The 17,355-nt window shown below is 43.4% G+C and overlaps 1 protein-coding gene across 1 annotated transcript in view; it reads left to right on the plus strand.

Moving 5' to 3' along the window:
- Nucleotides 1-8,209: 8,209 nt before the first annotated feature.
- Nucleotides 8,210-17,355, plus strand: part of ec (echinus) — a 292,962-nt gene continuing 283,816 nt past the window's right edge. The window contains exon 1 of the mRNA XM_045767592.2: nucleotides 8,210-8,413. The gene's annotated coding sequence lies outside the window, so the exon portion shown is untranslated. The remainder of the gene's footprint in view (nucleotides 8,414-17,355) is intronic.

A 17,355-nucleotide genomic window follows, 5' to 3' on the forward strand; every position in this document is an offset into this window, starting at 1 on the left:
CGTGTCCACAACACTCTTTCACTTGTGACACTTAGCCAGAGTATTGTCGGCCGGGCAAACCCTCATTCGCAGGCATGTGCACCGTATGATTTTTAATTCATTTTTGTTAAACCTTTATTGATAACTAGAAGTTTATTTTGAATTTCTATGCTTTGTTTTACTGAATTTATTTTTTTAAGAGTTTTTATTTTCCTTACTGTGTGCCACAAAATTGGGTAAATTAACAATTGGACAATTTGTGTGTAATTGGGCAAATTCTCAATTGGCCTGCTTTTCTCATCTGCAATTAAGTAATTGATTCTATTTTCAGAGCATTTACTAAGGTTTGACTTTTTCACTTATTATAATTTCCCGGTGTATGCACGGCAAACTTACTTTGTAGTTGTCACATATATCTTCTTTTATGATATTTTTACTTTGGTTATATTTGATGTTTTTACTTTGACCCATTACAGCTGAGTGGACAGTGCTTCAGATTCGTAATCCTGAGGTTCCGGGTTCGATCCCCGGTGGAGGCTGAAACAAATGGGAAGAGTTTCTTTCACCCTGATGCGCCTGTTCACTTAGCGGTAAATCGATACCTGGTAGTTAGACAGCTGCTACGGGCTGCTTCATTGGGGGTGTATGACAGAAAGGAGGCCTGGCCGAGGACTGGGCTGCGGGAACGCTAAGCCCCGAAATCATTTCAAGATAACCTCAAGATAGATCTTTTGTTCTGGAGCATATTGTGCTCATTACCCTAACGAGTTCAAAATTAAACTTATTCATTCATTTATAAACCAAATTTTTCCTTTGTCCCACAAAAATGTGTGACATACAATGTGGCCTTTGTGCTGAAAAGTTTGGAGACCCCTGATTTAAGGCATGCAGTGAAGATTTTGTTCAAAGTTCATATTGCTTTACTTTAAAGGAAAGAAAGCTGGTGTGTAGAATTACATCTGGCAATTACAGTAATTGCTGTCATATGTTTGTTGCTTGAAGTGTTAATTGTTACCCTATATTCATTGTCATTTATGGCTTTTGTTATTTATTATTTACTGTAATTGGACCTGAATTTGTTTTTATTGAAATTACCTTTTATTCGTATGTGAAAATATTTGGAAGGTGTGGTGTAACTTTGCCGAGCCTAGTATATGTTGTTACATATGTAAGATGTATGTTACCAGTTTAGAGCTACTTAACAAATGTGTAGCTTTATTTATAACCCTATAAGCTTTAAATTTAATGTGTGCTTGTCAGGAATAGTGTGAAAGTTTTACGTAACCCAATAGCAATGTAGAAGGCTAAAATACATGATAAAAAATTGGTGTCCATTGTTTTTCTCATACCAGCTGTTGATAGATATTATTTACAGTAATGAGTAAATTAATTAGACATGTTGTGTGCATTGATTTGAATATTTTACATTCAACGTATTGCTTTCTAAGACAAATGTCCACCTTAAAAATTTTAATTGACCTTAGATCTTTTAGTCACCTTTTTACACACCACACTTCACTATAATTTTTTGTGCATAAAAATAATGATTAATGTGTAGTGTGTGAAGATGTTCCTTAAAGGTCTTAGGTTATTAGGTATTACAGTACATTGATACAAAAATATTATTGATAAAGAATGTTTTGAGGATTTGAGCTATTGATATCGAAGTACAGTATATGCAGTACTTCCATTGCAATTTTTTAGGTGTGGTGAGATGCATTATAAGATGGTACAGAACTTAATTGTGTCTTGTAGCAAAAGTTATGTATTTATAGAAAAAGTTTTTAAATGGAATGATAGGCATGCCAGTACTTACTTTGAACATTTGTCCTGATTATTCTCATTCATGGCTTGTGCCTTGGCATGGCGATTGGGGGCTAGAGTGCTCCAATGAGTCAAAAGGGATTTGTGTGTGGTTTATGAAGCTCTTCTGGCCACAGTTGAGAAATGTGCAAAAGTCTTGGTCTCGTGGCCTTCTGCCCACCTAAGTATTTATGTTATTTTGTTCATGGAGATCCATATACAGTATTTCCCATTAGGTAAACCATAACCATTGGACAGGGATGAATAGGAATAATATAAACATGCTAACAATGTGACCTATTTCCTTTGCATCTAAATAGAGTGACTGGGAAATGTTTGTTTCTAGGTTACATAATGACTGTTCAGGATTCACTAATGGTAATGTAATGGAACTGAGACCTGTATCCTACTATCTAAACTGCATTGTCTCACTTTGACACTTCTCTTCTCATAGAATGTCCTGATTTTCAGGATATAAATTTTGCTTTTTTTTCTCGCTGTTCCTTGGAGTTAGCTGTCCCTTGGTGAATCTTGTCTCCTGTGACATCCCTTATGTCTTTTCTTTCTCGTATTGGCCCTGAATGATATCGAGGAGCTCTTGAATCCATACCAGTGCTATATAGCCATCCTAGCTTAGTGCATCTTTGGATAATTATTTACTTGTCTGGGCCTGTGACTTTCATCATATCCAGCTTCTCCAGGGTCACTACCATTTCGATCAGTATTTCTTGTGGCAGTACAGTATGTTCTCATAGAAATCGTAGAGTTCGTTACAATTAAAAACTTATTGAGTATTCTATGCACATCATTATCATTCTCTTTGTCTCCTTCCTCACCATTCGTTGTTCCTGTTCCCTTGTGTCCATATACATTCGTTTAGGTGTGTGTACACACCCAATTGTATTGTGAATTAAAGGGGCGATAACGATCATGGTCACCCAATTGTATACGGGGTGTTCTAAGCTTCAGCTCTTCATGTGTTTTGCCTCCATTGTTAACATGAGCCAAAAAAGCAGCATGGGGATAGGAAGAGTATGCGGGCAAGTACTATTTGATATTTGAACACTGGCCTGGCAGTAGTGCAGTAGGCCAGTATGCCAAGCTCCTAAGAGACAATAAAGCAAATGTTTATTTACTTTTTTTTTAACAAATCGTTGAGAGTTGACCTTTTTCTGCTGGGAAGTATAATACAGCATTATTAAGGGATCATATTCGAGGGTAGTCGTGAGTTTATACTACTAACTCTGGGTAGTCGTGAATGTGGACTACTAACACAGCAAAAAATATTTAAAGTATGTATGTGTGTGTGTAATATATATATATATATAGATAATGTACCTAGTAGCCAGAACGCAGTTATCAGCCTACTATGCAAGGCCCGAATTGCCTAATAAGCCAAGTTTTCCTGAATTAATATATTTTTTCTAATTTTTTTCCTATGAAATGATAAAGCTACCCATTTCATTATGTATGAGGTAATTTTTTTTATTGGAGTTGAAATTAACGTAGATATATGACCGAACCTAACCAACCCTACCTAACCTAACCTATCTTTATAGGTTAGGTAGCCGAAAAAGTTAGGTTAGGTTAGGTAGCTTAGGTTGTCGAAAAACAATTAATTCATAAAAACTTGGCTTATTAGGCAAATCGGGCCTTGCATAGTAGGCTGATAAGTGCGTTCTGGCTACTAGGTACGACATATATATATATTATACACACAAAAACAACATAGATGTGACGAAACACTTCATTTCAGGGATAGGTAGCCTAGGTAACCCAGGATATGTAAGACCGTCGGGAGAAAACCTATTAGTATACACTGTGTAAGTAACCGACAGCATCTGATAAGAACAGTGATTCAAGTAAACAAAATAGCAATGATACTAAAAAGTGTGCATCGCAGAAACTAGCATCTTCACGGCAGAACTTTATGCTATTTTGTAAGCTCTTCGACATCTGTCTCGCTGTCAATATTGCTTTGTTGTTGAAGGAGTCTCTGGGGGGAGTCCCAGAGAAGGAGTCCTTTAACCTATTTATTTATTTATTTATTTATTTATTTATGCATATACAAGAATGTACATAAGGAATGTGAGGATACAATTATGGTAATTACAGTCTTGTAAAGCCACTAGCACGCGCAGCGTTTCGGGCAGGTCCTTAATCTAAGAAAATTTTAAGGAGGTAAATACTTGCAAAATTTATAGACAAAAAAATGATAACAGATTACATGGAATGAAAAAAAAAAAAAGATGAGAGAAAATTATAGGTACAGTATATTAAAGCACATAGGTAGCTATGATTGATTGCAATGACAGCTTAAAATGGTAGTTGACAACAGATTGGTAGGCACAATACAGCAGAAACAATATAAGATTGATTGAAATGACAGCTTGAATGGTAGTTGACAAAAATTGGTAGTCACAATACAGCATATGGCTAGCACATAAAAGAAGACAGCAATGAACACAATGATAAGGTTGTTTGATATTACATAAAAATTAGGAGATTGGGTACCACTAGGTACAGAGCAAATTTAAAGCTCAGTGTAGGAAACTAAATAGATGAAGTTAGGTACTTTTTGGTTTTGCTTTTAAATAAGGCAAAAGTTTTACAGTTTTTCAATTCACTAGGGAGTGAGTTCCATAGACTAGGTCCCTTAATTTGCATAGAGTGTTTACACAGATTAAGTTTGACCCTGGGGATATCAAAGAGATATTTATTTCTGGTGTGGTGATAATGGGTCCTATTACATCTGTCCAGGGAGAGTTTCAGAGCATGGTTTGCATTTAAGAACAAATGTAGTTGACACAAGAGAATGTGTGGAGGGAGTTAATATTTAGCAAGTTTAGAGATTTAAACAAGGGAGCTGAGTGTTGTCTGAATGCAGAGTTAGTTGTTATTTCATCCTGTGGTAGTCGCAATTCAACAATGGCTGTTTCTTATCCCCAGCAGGTTTAAGACAGTGGAGTTTTGCTGGGTTCCCAGCAACATTTTGATGTGGTGGAGGTAGACTCCATACACGTCTTTAAATGTTGATATGATAGAACCCAGCAGGCTCAGGAATCTGTACACCAGTTGAGAGGCGGGACCAAAGAGTCAGATCTCAACCCCCCCCCCCGCAAGCACAACTAGGTGTGTACATTGGTGTGTCCTTAAATGAGCGTGTTTATTTACTTTTTTTAAGAAATCGTTGAGAGTTGACTTGCCGCTAGGGAAGCTATCCGCACTTGTCCCATCTCCCATTAAGGTATCTCTTATTCCAACTTCTACCCAGTTATTCATTCCACAATCCTTGCCGACTGGCAGGGTTGTTGGTCTTCTGTTCCTGGTAACAAACTGCGTTCTCTTAAAGAGTAGTGTGTCCCTGTGGCCTTCCTCCTACCATCGTAACCGGCGATGGGAAACAGCTCTGGCGAGGTTAGGTATTGGCCATACACGTTTTAACTGACGGGCACTTAATGGAGCGCCGCTCTGCTCCTTATTGTCCAAACTGCATTGTCCCTCTTACAGTCGTGCATATCCTTGTTGAGTGTCCTGACTTCCAGGACGTGCGTGTCCTGCTTCCCGACCGTCCCTCGCAGTCACTTGTCCCTAGATAGAATCCTTAGTGAACCTTTGATATCGTTCGTCTTATGTGCTTTTGTTCTCGTATTGGCATCCTTATAGTGATGTTTAGCGCCTTTTGAATATCCTACAACTTTGTTGGTGCTACATAGTCTCCCCAGTTTGGTGCCTTCTTTTGATAATTACTTACTTGCATCTCGCAGGGCGTTGTAAGTCATACGAGGCATGTCCTTACATAGTTGTACTAACCTAATTGTGCTTGCGGGGGTTGAGCTTCGGCTCTTTGGTCCTGCCTCACAACTGTCTATCAACTGGTGTAGGTTCCTGAGCCTACGGGGTTCAATCATATCTACACTTGAAACTGCGTATAGAGACAGCCTCCACCACATAACTTCCCAATGCATTCCATTTATTAACTACTCTTGACATTAAACAAATTCTTTCTAATGTCTCTATGGCTTATTTAGCCACTCAATTTCCGCCTGGGTCCCCTAGTGCGTGTGCTCCTTGTGTTAAATAAACTGCCTTTGTCTACCCTATCAGTTCCTTTGAGAATCTTGTATGTGGGGATTATGTGCCCCCAACTCTACTGTTTTCCAGCGACGTGAGCGTGTAAACCACGGCAGTACACGTAGACCACTGCGGTAGTTCCCTCAGTCTTTCCTGTGATCAGTAGCCTATTGTTGACCAGACCACACACTAGAAGGTGAAGGGACGACGATGTTTCGGTCCGTCCTGGACCATTCTCAATACATTTGAGAATGGTCCAGGACGGACTGAAACGTCGTCGTCCCTTCACCTTCTAGTGTGTGGTCTGGTCAACATACTTCAGCCACGTTATTGTGACTCGTCGCCTGCATCAGTAGCCTACGCTGGCAAACTTAGCGCGCCGGGTGAACGTCGGGAGGAAGCTACACAAACACAACCCACGAATTCATTTCATATTTCGTGAAAATCTCAGTACGGGAGGCAATATATCAATGCCAGTATGATGCTGGCTACCTTCCACCTGTCTGGCAGTGCTCCCGTTTACAGTGTTATGCGAGTATAGCCTGCTCCATACAGCTGTCACTTCACGCTTCAAAGTTACAGTGCAAATCATCGATTCCCTCGTACCAAGTTTGTTTTATTCCTCATTTGTTATTTCAATATTCTTCAACACTTCGTTGACAGCTTTGCTTCTCCCAGATTAACCATTAGTCATACATCATGCCACCTCCGCGGGGTCGCTAGGCCCCGAAATCATCTCAAGATAACCTCAAGATAACATAACCACTGCAGTTGACAACACCTCATTAGAGTTTTCAGGTAATACGCAATTGTAATGCCATAAAGTATTCATAGACCACTGTACAGCAGAGTACATGTAGACCACAGTACATCATACAGTACACGTAGACCACAGTACAGCATAGAGTACCCGTAGACCACAGTACAGCATAGAGTACCCGTAGACCACAGTACAGCATAGAGTACACATAGACCACGGCACAGCATAGAGTACCCGTAGACCACAGTACAGCATAGAGTACCCGTAGACCACAGTACAACATAGAGTACCCGTAGACCACGGTACAGCATAGAGTACCCGTAGACCACAGTACAGCATAGAGTACCCGTAGACCACGGTACAGCATAGAGTACCCAGACCTTTCTAGTGAATGTTGGCTAAGGTCTGGTCACCCCGCGCCCAATTCGCCTGATGCTGGTACAGTACTTTTTGCTTGCCACCCTTTCAGACAAAAAAATATCTATTAATAGACTTGACCGGTTTACCGGGCCATTTTAACACGAATATGAAGTCTCCATAAATGTAAGAATGTTTATGTTATTGTGAAGGAGGATGAGCGGGAGAGACTATGGTTGACCTGTTGCTCCTACACTCCCTAATTTTTGTCTACGCTTACAACCCTCACAAGTTTCAGCCCCGCTCCTGTGCCAGGTAAGTCCATCGCGGGCTCACCATAGCCCGTGCTACTTGGAACTTTTCTTTAGTTCCCAGTAGCTGAATCTTAAACAACAACAGCTTATAACCCGCTCAGTAAAAGCTCTGTTTTCCATGCAAGAATCTTGTTGAACCATGTACTGTCGAGCTATTTGAATGTACTCTTGTGTACTACCTATATTGGTTATAAATCAGTGTTTTCCTTGCTACTTCAAAACATTGTTTGGGTCTCGAACACATTTGTATTTAATTTCTTGACGACCACTACAAAATCATTGTAATTTGTTTGTCAACAAAAAAGGTCAGTATGTTATTATGAGTGTATATTATTATTTGAGTTCCAAATTAAGGTAATATTTTAATTGAAGGCGAGTGATGTTGGTGAGCTGCGTATGGCAACATTGTCGCGTCTCCGCCACTGACGGTACGCCGCCGTCCGAACACCACTACTTCACCTATTATCCCATTCTAGCCTTACTTTTCCGTCGGCGTACCACATGTATAAATATATATATATATTTTTACAGAATACATATTTGAGTTCACTGAAAACACCTTTCCTCGCGTTTTGTTTCCATCAAGGGAAGGTAAAATATGGTATTGAATGAACTATATCCAAAATTTTAACACCGAATTGTGTATGGATAGTATTGTTTCGGACACATTCCACCTGTTTACCCGGTTCCCGGTCGAGCGGACGCCGGCCTGTCCCCCCCCCCTCTACTTAGATATAGATTTATATGCCAATTATCTATGTTTATATGTCCCACGATGCTATATATATATACCAATGAAACCTTTACACGACCGTAGATGTAAAGAGTAAGAGGTGAGGTTAGATTTAATGAAGAGTTAAGATTAAACTCGTTCTGTGGTAGCGGTGGTGGGAGGCTCGCTGGCCAGCCGGCACCCGGTATGAACTCCAGTTCAGGTACAACCTCCGGCGGCGGCTCCACGCTCCCCTGCGCCACGCTCACAGAAACACGTGATCTCTCTAGTGCTGTGTTAGTGAATTAGTTGATAGTGTCATTGTCCCGAGTGAGAAGCTGGGGGTTTGGTGCCGTAAACCCGCTTTAAAGTCTTAAAGACTTCTTCTTCTTGGAGCAGTTAGCTGCACTCGAGGTAAGCAAGTCTTTGTTTACATGTATATTTGGGGCTGTATCTCTGTCCTCTTTGGCTGGTACATAGAAGTATGAGTTACAAAAGAATTGGGGAACAGTTGGTTGGTGTTCAGTAGGTGAAAATCGGGATTGTTTTTGGTTCAGAAATACGGAGACTTAATAACGTACGAATGTCATTTTGCCTTCGTTCATCAGTGTATGATGAAGGTTATAGAGCATCACTCACTCTCCCACTCCTTCCTCATACTACTCCCTGCTATATCACCTGTCTCACTCACACTCCTCCTTCCTCATACTACCTGCCTCACTCACACTCCTTCCTCATACTACTCCCTGCTATATCACCTGTCTCACAATCCTTTCTCATACTACCTGCCTCACTCACACTCCTCCTTCCTCATACTATTCCCTACTATATCACCTGTCTCACTCACACTCTTTCTCATACTACCTGCCTCACGCGCACACTCCTCCTTCCTCATACTACATTCTGCCATCGCACCTGTGTCCGTCACCCTTACCTTCCTCACACTACAGCCTACCATCTCACGTGTCTCCTACACTCGCTACCGTGATCTACACCTTGCGAGCCCCACACTACACCCTTACACCTCGTCTGTCTCCCCTACTCTCACCCTCACCAACCTTCACCCTGCTATCGCACCTGTCTGCCCGACATTCAATCTTTCTCGACCTAGAACCTCGTAGTCCTGAGGTGCCGGGTTCGATCCCCGGTGGAGGCGGAGACAAATGGCCAAAATGTTTCTTTCACCCTGATGCCCCTGTTATCTAGCAGTAAATAGGTACCTGGGAGTTAGACAGCTGCTACGGGCTGCTTCCTGGGGTTAGAGGCCTGGTCGAGGACCAGGCCGCGGGGACACTAAGCCCTGAAATCATTTCAAGATAACCCTACATTCCATCTCGCTTGTTGTTGTTGTTAAAGATTCGCTACCTGGAACAAAAAGTTCCAAGTAGCACGGGCTATGGTGAGCCCGTAGTGGACTTTTTTTCGCCTGTGCACCACACTTTCCTCCCCACTCTACACTGACTCAATACACACCTCTCTCATTCACTACACTTGTCCCAAACACCACTCTATGATGAGCCATAGAGATATTAGAATGAATTTTGTCAGTGTCAGAGTAGTTAACAGATGGAATGCATTATAGGAAGTGATGTGGTGGAGGCTGACTCCATACACAGTTTCAAGTGTAGATATGATAAGAGCCCAGTAGCCTCAGGAATCTGTACACCAGTTGATTGACAGTCGAAAGGCGGGACCAAGGAGCCAGAGCTCTACACCCTGTTATTGCGTACACAACTGTCTCACACACCTGTTGTCTGTTTCCAGGGTTGTACTCTTCCATCAATCTTTTCCGTCTGTTGATAAATTGTAAAACTTTTACTGACAAACATTTCCCTCGTACTTCTGCTTCTTATAATAATAATAATAATAATAATAATAATAATAATAATATTGTACGATTATTTGTTATTATAAAATTATTAACCTGACACTACACCTGATTCCTTCTCTTCATATCTTGTTCGTACACAACACCTACACCACATTACATAAGAACATAAGAACTCTTCTTGCTGGGAAGGTCTATATCTCTTTGCTGGGAAGGTCTATATCTCCTTGCTGGGAAGGTCTATATCTCCTTGCGGGGAAGGTCTATATCTCCTTGCTGGGAAGGTCTATATCTCCTTGCTGGGAAGGTCTATATCTCCTTGCTGGGAAGGTCTATATCTCCTTGCTGGGAAGGTCTATATCTCCTTGCTGGGAAGGTCTATATCTCTTTGCTGGGAAGGTCTATATCTCCTTGCTGGGAAGGTCTATATCTCCTTGCTGGGAAGGTCTATATCTCCTTGCTGGGAAGGTCTATATCTCCTTGCTGGGAAGGTCTATATCTCCTTGCTGGGAAGGTCTATATCTCCTTGCTGGGAAGGTCTATATCTCCTTGCTGGGAAGGTCTATATCTCCTTGCTGGGAAGGTCTATATCTCCTTGCTGGGAAGGTCTATATCTCCTTGCTGGGAAGGTCTATATCTCCTTGCTGGGAAGGTCTATATCTCCTTGCTGGGAAGGTCTATATCTCCTTGCTGGGAAGGTCTATATCTCCTTGCTGGGAAGGTCTATATCTCCTTGCTGGGAAGGTCTATATCTCCTTGCTGGGAAGGTCTATATCTCCTTGCTGGGAAGGTCTATATCTCCTTGCGGGGAAGGTCTATATCTCCTTGCTGGGAAGGTCTATATCTCCTTGCGGGGAAGGTCTATATCTCCTTGCCGGGAAGGTCTATATCTCCTTGCCGGGAAGGTCTATATCTCCTTGCCGGGAAGGTCTATATCTCCTTGCTGGGAAGGTCTATATCTCCTTGCGGGGAAGGTCTATATCTCCTTGCGGGGAAGGTCTATATCTCCTTGCCGGGAAGGTCTATATCTCCTTGCTGGGAAGGTCTATATCTCCTTGCCGGGAAGGTCTATATCTCCTTGCCGGGAAGGTCTATATCTCCTTGCCGGGAAGGTCTATATCTCCTTGCCGGGAAGGTCTATATCTCCTTGCCGGGAAGGTCTATATCTCTTTGCTGGGAAGGTCTATATCTCCTTGCTGGGAAGGTCTATATCTCCTTGCTGGGAAGGTCTATATCTCCTTGCGGGGAAGGTCTATATCTCCTTGCTGGGAAGGTCTATATCTCCTTGCTGGGAAGGTCTATATCTCCTTGCCGGGAAGGTCTATATCTCCTTGCCGGGAAGGTCTATATCTCCTTGCCGGGAAGGTCTATATCTCCTTGCCGGGAAGGTCTATATCTCCTTGCTGGGAAGGTCTATATCTCCTTGCGGGGAAGGTCTATATCTCCTTGCGGGGAAGGCCTATATCTCCTTGCTGGGAAGGTCTATATCTCCTTGCGGGGAAGGTCTATATCTCCTTGCTGGGAAGGTCTATATCTCCTTGCGGGGAAGGTCTATATCTCCTTGCGGGGAAGGCCTATATCTCCTTGCTGGGAAGGTCTATATCTCCTTGCGGGGAAGGTCTATATCTCCTTGCTGGGAAGGTCTATATCTCCTTGCGGGGAAGGTCTATATCTCCTTGCGGGGAAGGTCTATATCTCCTTGCTGGGAAGGTCTATATCTCCTTGCTGGGAAGGTCTATATCTCCTTGCGGGGAAGGTCTATATCTCCTTGCCGGGAAGGTCTATATCTCCTTGCCGGGAAGGTCTATATCTCCTTGCCGGGAAGGTCTATATCTCCTTGCCGGGAAGGTCTATATCTCCTTGCCGGGAAGGTCTATATCTCCTTGCCGGGAAGGTCTATATCTCCTTGCCGGGAAGGTCTATATCTCCTTGCTGGGAAGGTCTATATCTCCTTGCTGGGAAGGTCTATATCTCCTTGCCGGGAAGGTCTATATCTCCTTGCTGGGAAGGTCTATATCTCCTTGCTGGGAAGGTCTATATCTCCTTGCTGGGAAGGTCTATATCTCCTTGCTGGGAAGGTCTATATCTCCTTGCCGGGAAGGTCTATATCTCCTTGCTGGGAAGGTCTATATCTCCTTGCCGGGAAGGTCTATATCTCCTTGCGGGGAAGGTCTATATCTCCTTGCCGGGAAGGTCTATATCTCCTTGCTGGGAAGGTCTATATCTCCTTGCCGGGAAGGTCTATATCTCCTTGCGGGGAAGGTCTATATCTCCTTGCCGGGAAGGTCTATATCTCCTTGCTGGGAAGGTCTATATCTCCTTGCTGGGAAGGTCTATATCTCCTTGCTGGGAAGGTCTATATCTCCTTGCTGGGAAGGTCTATATCTCCTTGCCGGGAAGGTCTATATCTCCTTGCCGGGAAGGTCTATATCTCCTTGCGGGGAAGGTCTATATCTCCTTGCCGGGAAGGTCTATATCTCCTTGCTGGGAAGGTCTATATCTGCTTGCGGGGAAGGCCTATATCTCCTTGCCGGTACGATCACTAGATGTGTTTATTGTGTAATAATCGGGATCCGTGTGGGTGAGTGTAACTGGTAGATCTTTAATGTGAGAGTAGTGTACCTGTGAATGTGTTGGAGCTAGGAGTAGAGTGCAGGGAGGGAGTGTGAGTGTGTGTGGGTGTGGGAGTGACGGTTACAAGGCTTCGCCCGGCGGGGGTACAGGATGATGGGGGGAAGAGGAGGAGGTACCGGGCGGTCATAATACTACCACCTTCGCTTTCTCGTTTACTTCTCACTGTGATCAATATTATTTGAACTTTTTCGGCAGAAGACGTTGTACGCATTTCGAGTACGAGTAGTGTGGGTAGTTGTATAATAATATGATTAGAGGCAGAGCATCGGTTGATGCTCTCAATCGATAATGTTGCTTATATACAATATTAGGCTAGCTCCGGACACACACTATCATCGTAGGTTTGCTAGGCTACCTATCCCTGAAACTGTGAATGGAGTTAATTATCTTCAAGTGAAACTAAGGTTCCTGTTAGTAAAGTTATGGATGGCGGTGGCTACCTCGGGTCGGCATGTTATCCAATAATCTCTCACTGTTAGGCTACCACATATATATACATACCTTTTTACGTTATTTTGGCTTATTTGTGTCTCCACCTTTATCCAGTACCTTTCTTCCCTTGCATCCCGCTTCCATTCATGCTGAATACTGTCTCAATCTTCCTCAGGGAGGGGATATATCCTAAGGGAGCCGGTCGGCCGAGCGGACAGCACGCTGGACTTGTGATCCTGTGGTCCCGGGTTCGATCCTGGGCGCTGGCGAGAAACAATGGGCAGAGTTTCTTTCACCCTATGCCCCTGTTACCTAGCAGTAAAATAGGTACCTGAGTGTTAGTCAGCTGTCACGGGCTGCTTCCTGGGGGTGGAGGCCTGGTCGAGGACCGGGCCGCGGGGACACTAAAGCCCCGAAATCATCTCAAGATAACTCAAGATAACTCAAGGTTAATAAGGTAACAAGGTTGGGGTCTTTGATTCTAAGTGTGGGATGAGGGAAGAATGGTTGACAATGATTAGAAAAGCCATTGAAGAATGGGACTCACTAGTGAACATTCTACACCTACATCCGCCACCAAGATAATGTTATTAAAACAAGACTAAAACCAGTGCACTGAAAAAAACAGAAGCGACAAAAGAAACTGGAAAAAGGAGGAAACCCCACCTCCATTTAATCCTTTGAGCCAAATATCAGAGTTTGGTTGTCGCGAATAACCGAACTCAATTACGGGGCTCACCATAGCCCGTGCTACATGAACATTTCGTTCTGAGTGGCTAAATCTAAAACAACAACAACGAAAGAATGGTTGTATTCTTTCTAGGTTGTATTCTTGCTAGGCTAAGCCTAGCATTTTTTTTTTTTTTTTTTTTTTTTTTTTTTTTTTTTTTTTTTATTATTTTCTACCACAGACGTGGCCACACATTTACAATGCTAACCAGCATATATACATTTTCTTCTGTCCTCCATGGACAGGGTTAGAGAAGTGTTAAACATACAGTTCAAGGGTTTATTGAACACTCAACCACAGAAGGTGATTCGGTGCTTTTAAAATGCTAAGCTAACCTACATACGTAAATACAAAGATACACAGATTTACGTACGCCCTACATAAAGTATTAGATGTGTCTTTTACATAGTGTCATTAATGTACATTCACAAAGGTGAAATGTAATTCTGATCAGCTTCCATATTTGCTTTATACCCATACATATACATACACACACACACATACACATACATATATACACACATACATGCATTCACATACATTTGTCTCATTTACCCTGACAGGGTGAGGTAGCTGATAAAGAAACTAGTGTGCAATTAAGCACTTAATCACTGAAGGTGATGAAGGTGCTTTTACAAGCTCAGGTTATATAGTTACATCACATTCATACATTGTATGATTGATACATTACATGGTCAATTTTGGATACAAGTCCAATATATCATCAAGTGTTCCAGTACTCATATAGTAACTACAGAGTTCAGCATACCTTAGCCCAGGAGGGCGAAAGTCAGTCAGTATGGGACATTCTACAATATAATGTTCAAGAGAGTGCATGTTTTCTCTTTCACAAAGTTGACACATTGTGTACTCGACATTTGGGTTTTGAGAAAGCTGCCAGATACGTCTATATCCCAGGCGTATTCTGGCCACTATAACATCACATTGCCGGGTTCTTGTTCTATTAGTCCCATATGTGAATGTCTCCTCACGATATCTATCATAATATTTAATGCTACAACTTTCAGGTCTTTGAGAATTTGTTAGGTCGGTGAGATTTTCATTAGATATTTGTTTAAGTATTCTCTTTGTCACTGCTAATGAAACACCCATATCAATTTCTACCACTGGTTTTCTGCAAGCTGACTTAGCAAGCATATCAACAGTGTCATGCCTTGAGATGCCATTGACGGGCATACATAAATACACAGATTTACGTATGCTCTACATAAAGTGTTCGATGTGTCTTTTACGTAGTGTCATTAACGTGCATTTACAAAGGTGAAATGTAATTCTGATCAGCTTCCACATATACTTTATACACATACATATACACACACACTCATATACGTACATATATGCATACATATATACACACATGCATACACATACATTTGTCTCTCTTACACTGACAGGGTGAGATAAGTGAATGAGAAACTAGTGTGCAATTAAGCACTTAATCAGTGAAGGTGATTAAGGTGCTTAAGGTGCGGTGGAGGGTGAGGGTGAGGGTGTGGGTGAGTAGTGGCGGCACAAGGTGTGGTGGGTGATGACCACACGCAGGATACAGTGTCATTAGCCTCACTGTCCCATGCACACTGTAGCAGTCACAACACCACCCCCGGGGCTAATGCGACTGACAGCTTCATGACCAGTGAGGCGCACACGTGCACGCCCTCCCAACACCACGCACGCTTGCGCTCGCTCTCTCTGTCTCTGTCTCTCTGTCTCTCTCTTTCTCTTTCTCTCTGTCTCTCTCTTTCTCTTTCTCTCTGTCTCTCTCTTTCTCTCTTTCTTTCTCTTTCTTTCTCTCTTTCTTTTACACGCGTGCGTACACACAAACACACACACACACACACACACACACACACACACACACACACACACACACACACACACACACACACACACAGAGGGGGCCTGGTGGATAGCGCGCAGGTCTCGTAATTCTGTGGCGTGGGTTCGATTCCCGCACCAGAAAGAAACAAATGGGCAAAGTTTCTTTCACCCTGAATGCCCCTGTTACCTAGCAGTAAAATAGGGACCTGGGTATTAGTCAGCTGTCACGGGCTGCTTCCTGGGGGGGGGGGAAGAAAAAAAAGTAGTTAGTAAACAGTTGATTGACAGTTGAGAGGCGGGCCGAAACAGCAAAGCTCAACCCCCGCAAACACAACTAGGTGAATACACACACACACACACACACACACACACACACACACACACACACACACACACACACACACACACACACACACACACACACACACACACAGGAAGCAGCCCGTAGCAGCTGTCTAACTCCCAGGTACCTATTTACTAGGTACCTATATCGCTAGGTGACAAGAAGATCAGGGTGAAAGAAACTACCCATTTGTTTCCGCCTCTGCCGGGGATCGAACCCGGGCCCTTAAGGATTACGACTCCCGAGCGCTGTCCACCGCGGGGCTTTGTCTGTGTGTACTCACCTAGTTGTGTTTGCGGGGGTTGAGCTCTGGCTCTTTGGTCCCGCCTCTCAACCGTCAATCAACAGGTGTACAGATTTTTGAGCCTATTGGGCTCTATCATATCTACACTTGAAACTGTGTATGGAGTCAGCCTCCACCACATCACTGCCTAATGCATTCCACCTGTTAACTACTCTGACACTGGAAAAGTTCTAATGTCTTTGTGGCTCATCTGGGTACTAAGTTTCCACCTGTGTCCCCTTGTTCGTGTCCCACCCGTGCTAAAGAGTTTGTCTTTGTCCACCATGTCAATTCCCCTGAGAATTTTGTAGATGGTGATCATGTCTCCCCTTACTTTTCTGTTTTCCAGGGACGTGAGGTTCAGCTCTTAGCTTTTCCTCGTAGCTCATACTTCTCAGTTCCGGGACCAGTCTGGTGGCATACCTCTGAATCTTCTGTAACTTTGTCTTGTGTTAAGTAGGTATGGACTCCAGGCTGGAGCTGCATACTCCAGGATTGGCCTGACTGTGTGTGTGTGTGCACTTACCTAGTTGTGCTTGCAGGGGTTGAGCTATGGCTCTTTGGTCCCGCCTCTCAACCGCAATGTGTGTGCGCGCGCGCGTTGAGCGGCAACACCTCTGGTGTAGTGTGGAAGCTTCCCACAACAGTTTCTTGCCCCCCGTCTGGGAGTGAAGGTTGGCGAGCAGGAAGACGCTCGTTTAGGCTACAATCAATTGTTATCCAGGAGACCTGTGGGGGTTTAGGGTGAGGTGCCCTTGTATGGCGTTTGGTTTACATGTTGTTACGTAATCTGGTAACGTAGCACGACCGGGGGTTTACGGGATCACCATAGCCCGTGCTACATGGACATTCGTTCAGAGTAACTAAATTTAAAACAACAACATGAACGGCGTTAATTTTGGCGCGCAGCCTAGTCCCCCTAGTCCTACGGGGAGCCGGTCGGCCGAAGGGACAGCACGCCGGATTTGTGATCCTGTGATCCCGAGTTCGATCCCGGGCGCTGGCAAGAAACAATGGGCAGAGTTTCTTTCACCCTATGCCCCTGTTACCTAGCAGTAAAATAGGTACCTGGGTGTTAGTCAGCTGTCACGGGCTGCTTCCTGGGGGTGGAGGCCTGGTCGAGGACCGGGCCGCGGGGACACTAAAAGCCCCGAAATCATCTCAAGATAACCTCAAGATAGTCAACTACAGTCATATTTCCATAACGTGTAGATGACGCGTTGACGGATTGAGTTACTTGTCTAAGCTTTGACCTGCATCTTTCTTC

The sequence above is a fragment of the Procambarus clarkii genome, chromosome 72, assembly GCF_040958095.1.
Source record: "Procambarus clarkii isolate CNS0578487 chromosome 72, FALCON_Pclarkii_2.0, whole genome shotgun sequence".
NCBI lineage: Eukaryota > Metazoa > Arthropoda > Malacostraca > Decapoda > Cambaridae > Procambarus > Procambarus clarkii.